Source organism: Schistocerca nitens, chromosome 3 (assembly GCF_023898315.1).
Source record: "Schistocerca nitens isolate TAMUIC-IGC-003100 chromosome 3, iqSchNite1.1, whole genome shotgun sequence".
Lineage (NCBI taxonomy): Eukaryota > Metazoa > Arthropoda > Insecta > Orthoptera > Acrididae > Schistocerca > Schistocerca nitens.
The window spans coordinates 181,462,127-181,468,336 of NC_064616.1; the positions used below are offsets into that span (position 1 = coordinate 181,462,127).

Sequence of the window (6,210 nt, forward strand, 5' to 3'; positions counted from 1 at the left end):
ATGGCAGGTGCAAAGGTTACAGGGTTATGAAGTGCTTCACATACAGTATGTTGATACTCCCTTGTGGTGGTTACATGTGGTTGACAGGAACCCTGATGCCGAGTATGTTGTCCCTTACACTCCCATGTAGAGCAACAATGGCCCATTGCCACATCCAAATGCCCCACAAATCTGGATGCTGCTCAGCTCACTGAGCTGGCTGGATGAGAACCCACAATGAGATCACTTTATAACTCTGTCAGGTGCTGACAATTCTGTCTCATGTAAGTGGCATCTCCATGTCCTTCACGGGAATAACTAAACATCTGATGCAGTTCACTCCCCTTATATACCCTACCAGTCCTGTGCATATGAAATTACATTTACATCTGACCATATCCTCTGGGTGCTTCACTTTTGTTTAGTCAGATTGAGTATTTGATCCACTGCCGCTTTATTCATTTCAAGTTGAATTGAGATATGTGTCACTGTGGTCACATCACTGGATTCATATTTGGTAGGGGTGCAGTTCATATGCCAGTCGTTCTAACCTAGTTTAGGTTTATCTAATTTACTTTCAGGGATTGTCAAGACATTCCTTTCAGTGAGGAAATTGCTGGTTCCTCCTTTCCTTTTGTCCTGCCTAGCATGCATATCCAGTGATTTTTATGTTGTTAGACATTAACGTAAAGTGATCTTTTTTTAGTTGTTGCTGTTTATTGTTGATTATTAGAACCTGCAAAATAAACCACCTTGCTTGGAACTGCAATGGTTCCATTCACAGCCCAGTTTATAAATTTAATTTCTGGAAACAATGTTATTGTGGTCTTACCATAAAATATTCATAATACAATTCAATAGCAATTCTCCGGCAAATTATTTCTACATAATTTGTCAGGGAAGAAGTGACAGTAAACTAAACATAATTCAAATAGTTGTCTGACTGGAAATATTTACTATGATTCACAGTAAAATCAAGAAGAAAGATGATTTAAAAATGTATTGCACCTCAAATATTGTCTATCATAATTATTTCTCTGTTTATCAGCCTCCTGGTTTGTGAAATAGAGCTCAAAACCTAATGCATATTTCTATAAACTATCCTCCTTTGGCTTGCATTTGCCAAATTGCTTCTTAAGCTATGCTAGTTTGAGTGAACTAGGAAACGTTAATAAGCGAAAATTTTTCAGGAGTGGGTTCTAAATATTGTGAACCCCCATTCTTACTTTTGCTCACTAGGCAATAGGACCACCTATTTGAAAATGGAAGAGCACATATTGGATTAGCTTTTGTAAGTGGATTTAAATTAAAAGGAAGATAAAAGTTAAGAATTTATTGGAAAATTGTTACACATTTCCATAATTAGATGAGCTTATTTGTCAGAATTATGTAAAACAAATTTAAGAGCTAGTTATTCAGACAGAAAGAACATCTGTACCATTTCCATTCAGTATTCACTGCATCACAAAATTTGCGATTCCAGTTGAAACACAAAGAGCACATAAGTCATTGTTCTACAGTGAAATTATCAGAAAACTTCTTATGACAAACTGTACAGATAGCATCCACAGAATCGTAATCAAGATCCAGATTGATATCAACTTTGGTGTCTACTTGTGAAGGTTCATGAGCAAAATCATTGTTAGAACTTGAGCTTTTATACTTTCTTTTAACTTTTTCCTCTTAGTGTTGGCAGCCTCATTTGAAGTGTTTGTGCCTTTAGAAGCATAAAAGATTTCCAGCTTTTTCTTATAAGAAGAAATAGTCAACACCACATTCTCGGGACCCTTCAGTTGAAATTTGGTTGAAATTTTGGCACAGCTTTTACATCCTTGGGCACGTTTATAGGGTAGAGTGATGGCATCAGATGTGGAATGCAACGTGGGTTGAGGCTGATCCTCACCAATAGACTGAATCTGGCTGTCAGTGCAATGTGATACAATCCTAAGTGCTAGATCAGCTGTGTCTGTATTTGCAAGTAGTTAAGGCCCACATTGAGCTTCAGAAATAGGCTTTGGTTGGTTAGCATTCAGTTCATGAATACAGTCAGCTTCAGTAAATTCTGAGTCATTATAAGGTCAGACACCAGTGCCATGAAAACCATTCAGTGCATTTCTCACGATTGCTGCTCTAACGTATGCTTTGTCCATGAGTTCAGCTACTTCACACTGTGTCACAACTCTACCCTAGTTACTGTAAATCCACCTCTCAGTTTCTTGAATATAAAGTTTTAAATGGCTTCATGAAAGCAATATCTAGAGGCTGCATCCTATGCATGCTATGAGGTGTAATACAGACATGGACAAAATCTTGGAATAGCTCCAGGAGGAACTCCCGTCATTAGCTTCAAGTCCAGCTTTTTTCTGGGGAAAGCTATATTGGAGTGACATACTAGCTGGCACCTGACATGGTGTTCAGATATCCCCTATCTGCCAATGACATTGTAAATTGCCAATTTTCCTTTCACACAAATAAGTTTCAAATTTTTGCTTTGGACGCTTGTGATTCCAGTTTTGTGTATGTTAAATGTTCTGGTAGGGTTGCACTTGATTTTAGCTGCTCCGCTTTTAGAATACAGAAAAATGACTCCACATTGTGTTGAATAAAGCCTAAGTTTCCAGCTCTTGTCAATGATTGTGGTGTTCCTGTTGTTAACTGGGGCCTGCCGCGATGGTCTAGCGGTTCTAGGCATGCAGTCGGGAACCGCGCAACTGCTTCGGTCGCAGGTTCGAATTCTGCCTCGGACATGGATGTGTGTGATGTCCTTAGGTTAGTTAGGTTTAAGTAGTTCTAAGTTCTAGGGGACTGATGACCACAGTAGTTAAGTCCCATAGTGCTCAGAGCCATTTGAACCATTTGTTAACTGGGAACAATTTCTTTTCAAAAATAAGTTAATCCACTTTTAATCTGCCATATTTTCTGGTTTAGAATATGGGCGAGGCAGATTGTTCTTTAAGACAAGCTCAAACACCATCAGCTTTAACTCCTTATGTGTCCAACCAAAAATAATCTTTTCCCCTTCTGCATAGTACTAGATCAGTTCTTTCTCTACTTCACATGTCATCACATGTTTCCTTCCAAGTGTCAACCTCCATTAGCTGAGTGGTCAGTGTGGTGGAATGCCATGCCAAGGGGCCCGGGTTTGATTCCTGGCTGGGGCAGGAGATTTTTCTTCGCTCAGGGACTGGGAGTTGTGTTGCCTTCATCATCATTTCATCCCCATCTCTGACGCACAAGTTGCCCAATGTGGCATCAAATGCAGTAAGAACTTGCCCTCTGCTGCCGAACTTCCCCGAATGGGGGACACCCGGCCCTCAATGCTTTATGCTCATTTCCATTTTTCATTCCAAGTTTCTGTCTCACAACTGTAGTTTCCTTTTCAGTTTGTCCTTTTGCACATCTTTCAACGTACTCTCAAATTGTTGATCTGGGTACTTCATACATCTTCAATGCTCTCATCATTCCAATTTCTTTTTTTCTGGACAGCCAGACAGAAGTAACTATGACATTTACTGGTTAACAAATTAAAACAATTGCTCCTAATATCGCCTGGTGGTAATATCAGTATCCACTTGATGTGTGATATTGGGAACACAATTCATTCAACACCAATATACACATGACAGCTCTTCAAACACCTTTCCTGCTTTTTAATAATATGACTGGAATCCTTATTTAATATACTTTCCAATGGTTTAAATGAAATGTAAACATTTACCTAGTAGTTTCCTTGATTTATTGCAGTCAGTGAAAGTGCTGGACACAGCCTCAAACACTATAGATGCCATACTGTTTCCTCCATCACTCTTAGGAAGCTTGCAACTAACTCTGGTCATTGCAAAATTGCAGAAATTCAAGGTTATCACAGAAGCTCACAGATGACATGAGTAGCAGCTTCAAAATACAAGTAGGTGATAGTGGTGTAGGGGCAATATCATTTAACACCAGACTGTTACTGGTATCTTATTCGTAACATTAATTAAACACTATTGTCAGTATTTCATGAAATGATAAGATAAATTGTATGAGATAATTATTTATCTATGATATGTGTGTGTTGCAGACTAACTAAGTACTTCTAAACAGTTACAGGCTACACATTGTACAGTACTTCATCCTATACTTGAAACTCCATACTCACCGTTAACACATACCATAACTTCTCATTTGACAAACATAGAAATAAAACTGTAATAAAGGGCCTCCCCTGATGTAAATTTAAATTTTCCAAATGGCTACAGTATATTCACATATCATTGTTCCTTATAGCACTATGTATCATTGACTGTTACATAAAAATTTGTGAAAATTAGATCATCATAAAGGATGGAAGGGCTGAAATGGACATTATGCTACAGATTATGTAAACCACCATAAATCAGCAGTTATGGCTACATGATTATGCATTCTGTTTCACTTATAGAATTCATACACTGTGAAGCCTTCACTTATTGCAGCCAAAACCTTTAAATATTGTAGTACAAATGAAAGAGGACTTTGATATCGTCCTACTGTAGAGAATCTCCCTCCAGAGGTTGGCACATAATTGTATTCAAAATAATATCCATTCACATATAATAGCAGATGTTTCACTTTCTTTACATAGCTTAATAATTCTATGAGTAATATAGCTTATTGATATTATGAAAAACATTCCCCACAATCCAAGTGGTGTGCAATTATTTTCTTTTAAAATATATGTGGAACTGTTGATGCAAATATTTGTTGATCTTTAAACAGGGGAATATCCAGGATGGAATGTAACAATATTATGAAAAGGATAGTCGGTACTCACGTGATAGTTGAGATGCTGAGTCGCAGATAGGCACAGCAAAGAGACTGTCTGAAAATGAGCTTTCAGCCGATTATGCCTTCAATGGAAACAGACAACACGCACACACAGACCCTAACCTCTGCCAGCACCTGGCTTCAGTAGCCAGAGACTGTGGTCATGTGTGTGTGAGTTGCAATTACTTAAGTGTGTGAGTGTATGTTTTCTATTTCCAACAAAGGGCTAGTTGGCCGAAAGCTCACTTCCTGACAGTCTTCTTCTTGTGCCTATCTGCGACTCGGCATCTCAGCTGAATGGAGTGTAGCAGATAATATTTTCAGTTACTAATCTTTCTTACACAGTCAGTAAAAATGAAGAGTTTACAGAAATGGATTGTCTTGATTAGGGGCAGTTGTTATGTGTAGTAAGAGAAGTAACAGTTTTGATCTAATGAAACTATTTGGTTCCAGAGACCATTTCAGTTCTCGAAAATCTATCAAACAATGAAACTCCAGGTTGGAATATCAACAACTATAGGAAAAGTATCGATTGCTACTTGCTGTTAACATGACCCATTGAGTTGCAGACAGGCACAACAACACATTACAGCTTTTGGCCACAGCCTTCTTCATCAAAGTAAACACACACAACCACACTCACACAAGCAAGCACACCACATACACACATGACCACTACCACCACCAGCACCTCACACCAGAATCACATCAATGATGTTCATATACATACTGAAGTGACAAATGAAAATTTGTTCTGAGGCCAGGATTCGAACCTGGATCTCCTCCTCACTATGCAGATGTACTAACCACTACACCACACTGGTACAGTGGCTTTGCACAACTGCTCACCCAACCCTGGCATGCCTCCCTCCTGAATCCCAGTTCCGTATCATGCCTCAGCCCAATTAGTATTCCCCCTAAACTAGGAACGCCAAGTTAGCTGAGGAGTCAACAGGAATTTGGATTGAGGAGGGAGGCTTGCAGGGTTGTCCTCACAGTTGAGTAAGCTCACTGTGCCAAGTTGGTGTAGTGGTAGCATGTCTGCCTAGTGAGCAGGTGATCTGGGTTTGAATCCCAGCCTTGGTGCAAATGAATTAATATATTTTTAGAGTAAGAAAGAAAATTATAATCAGGTGACTTATTTTTCAAATGAACCCGTATGACCAGTGTGGTTCTTAATTGTCATTTTCTTCTGTGCTGTATGCTTATCATTATACAGCAGATTTCTGGAGGGAAGGGGGGGGGGGGGGAGGAAAGAGAAAGAGAGATAAGAAATGCAAAAGCATAGTATCCTATAACAACAAATTCAATGGGTAACAACTGAAATCACTCACATATATGAGGGAATGTAGACTGTATACAGAGAAGGACAGCATGAATTGGGACAGGTATTTTTGACTTACAAGAGGGAATCATAAAAAGTTCTTAAAATTAAACTTAAAA

The 6,210-nt window shown here is 38.8% G+C and overlaps 1 non-coding gene across 1 annotated transcript; it reads left to right on the plus strand.

The window, feature by feature from the left end:
* Positions 1–5,782: 5,782 nt before the first annotated feature.
* Positions 5,783–5,853, plus strand: Trnat-agu (transfer RNA threonine (anticodon AGU)). The gene has a single exon. It is a non-coding gene; the product is annotated as a tRNA-Thr (tRNA).
* Positions 5,854–6,210: the final 357 nt, after the last annotated feature.